Source organism: Chrysochloris asiatica, unplaced genomic scaffold (genome assembly GCF_000296735.1).
Source record: "Chrysochloris asiatica unplaced genomic scaffold, ChrAsi1.0 scaffold00145, whole genome shotgun sequence".
Classification (NCBI taxonomy): Eukaryota; Metazoa; Chordata; class Mammalia; order Afrosoricida; family Chrysochloridae; genus Chrysochloris; species Chrysochloris asiatica.
The window spans coordinates 7599018-7601673 of record NW_006408663.1 but is presented as its reverse complement, the minus strand read 5'-3'; the positions used below and the strand labels follow the sequence as shown (position 1 = coordinate 7601673).

The 2656-nt window shown below is 37.8% G+C and overlaps 1 pseudogene; it reads left to right on the top strand.

The window, feature by feature from the left end:
* Positions 1-1044: 1044 nt before the first annotated feature.
* Positions 1045-2372, top strand: LOC102813088 (annotated as a pseudogene).
* Positions 2373-2656: the final 284 nt, after the last annotated feature.

Sequence of the window (2656 nt, the reverse complement as noted above, 5' to 3'; positions counted from 1 at the left end):
AAGTTTCAGTATCTCTTCTGACATCAATTTTGACCTTTTCCTTCTTTCTTGTCTTCTTAATGACTTTTTGCCTTCTTCCTGCATGATGTTCTTGATGTCATCCACAACTCTTCTGGTCTGCGGTCTTTAGTGTTTAATATATCAAATCTGTTCTTCAGATGTTCTCTAAACTCAAGTGGGATATATTCAAGGTCGTATTTTGGCTCTTGTGGACTGTTTTTTAGATTTTCTTCAGCTTCAGTCTGAATTTGCATATGAACAGTTGATGGTCTATTCCACAATCTGCCCCTAGCCTTATTTTGTATGATGATATGCAGCTTTCTGCAGATGTAGTCAATTTGATTTCAATGTTTTATATCTGGTGAAGTCCATGCATATACTAAAGAAGGTATTTGAAATGAACAAATCATTGATTCTGCAGAGCTCTATCATGCAATCTCCAGCATCATTTCTATTTTAGATTGAAGAAGTTGGTTGAATTCTTTTATTTCATCCTCACTGGCTTTAGTAGTTGGTGTGTAATTTTGAATAATAGTGGTTAGTTAGGTTTGCCAAATATAATTAAAATAATTTTTATAAGATTGCAAGATAAACAATATCATAAATGATGTGATGACAAAAGCAGAAGTAGGGGTGATGTATTTTGACTATACAGAGAAGGATTATGCCATAAGAAATGCTATTCAACTCAGTTGTTAGTAACCATCAAGTTGGATCAGAACAATAGGAAACCTATGTACAATGAAACAAATCATTGACCAGTTCTATGCCATTCTCAGAATACAAGAGAATTTCAAAAAGTCCATAGAAAACAAATTTTAAAAGTATAAGTAAAAGAGATTTTTGTAACCAATTATACTAGCCATTTAGACATCTTTAAAGAATTGAGGGACCTGGGAATTTAATCATATCAATGCAATCTCTTTTAAACAGTTCAAGGAAAAATATGGGTGACCTTTAATTTTTTTTTAATTAAAAAAAAACTTTTTTTAAAAGATTATAAAACACAAAAGGAATGAAAAGGTGTCAAACCAAGAGTGTAAGATGGGGAGTGTCCTGCACACCAAGGAAATGCACTTTCTGAAGGAGTGAGTGGAGAGCATGGGTGGTAAAACACCACCTGCTAATCAGAAAGCAAAATCAGACGAGAATACCAAGGAAGAAAAAACAGATCATGAGAAGCAGGAATGAAGCATATAGACACATGAACCATTAAGTGAAGAAAGTGATCTAGAAATTGACAATAAGGTGTGATTGACCCAGACACAGATGCCCCTCAAGAAATGAGAGATGAAACTGTAGAGACAACTGAAGAGATGATGGATCAGGCAAATGACAAGAAAGTGGCTGCCACTGATGCCTTCAATGATGGTGAACTATAGAAAGCCATCAACTTCTTCACAGATGTCATCAAATTGAATCCTCAATTGGCCATTCTGTATGTCAAGAGAGTCAGTGTCTTCTTCAAATTACAGAAGCCAAATACTGCCCTCTGATACTGTGATCTAGCCATTGAAATTAATCCTGATTCAGCTCAGCCCTACAAGTAGCGAGGCAAAGCACACAGACCTCTGGACCATTGGGAAGAAGTAGCACATGACCTTTCTTTTGCTTGTGAACTGTAGGAGGCCATCAAGAATGTAACCTAAATGCCACCTTGTGACTAGAATTGGGAGCCTATACTTATATAATCATATCCAAGTTGGTAATCATATCCTTGTTGCTATAGAAAACATTGTAACTAGGAAGAATAACAATGACCTAATGCAAAAGTACTATATAAACCACTTTGCTACAATAAACTTTGTCACTTGCAATCAGCTTGTGTCCCTTATCTGACTAATCAATCCTCTCCTCTTCTTCGGGAAACCCACGTCGTGGTCTGAGCAGGTCTCAGACCCCGATAGTAAGCTGGACTATAATGAAGATGTTGGTGCAATCCTGAAAGAGGTTCAACCAAGGGCCCAGAAAATTGCAGAATATTGAAGAAAGTATCAGCAAAAATATGAAGAGTGAGAGATCAACGAAAGAATAGAAAGAGTGAAGAAGGCTCTGGAAGAACACTAAAGAGCCCAGAGGGAGGAAGTAGCCACAGGACAATTCTGAGCTCAGCATGACTCTTTTCCAGGTGGCTTTCCCAAGGGAATGCCTGGCAATTTCCCTGGGGACATGCCTGGAATGGCAGTTAGCATGCCAGGACTCAATGAGATTCTTAGTGATCCAGAGGTTCTTGTAGCCATGCAGGATCCAGAAGTTATGTTGACCTTCCAGGATGTGACTCAGAATCCGGCAATATGTCCAAGTATCAGAGTAACCCTAAGGTCATGAATCTCATCAGTAAATTGTCAGCCAAATTTGGAGATCAAGCCTAAACATCTCTGACAAAGCCCTTGCTGAAGGAAAAGCAACCTAAAGCACTCAGTGGATGTTGCAATAATACAAACCAGTGTACCTCTGACCATCTCATCAAGAAAGCTGGAGTGCTCTGAGACCACCCTTCCCTGTAGCCCCAATGCAACTGACACGTTTTACATTCATTTTCTATTATGGTATTCATTCAGATAATGTTTGCTATAAGTAAGTACAAACTTAAAGCACTTTTAAAACCTTAAATGCACAAAACAAAAGGATGTGCTGATTCCTACATTTTTCTTTA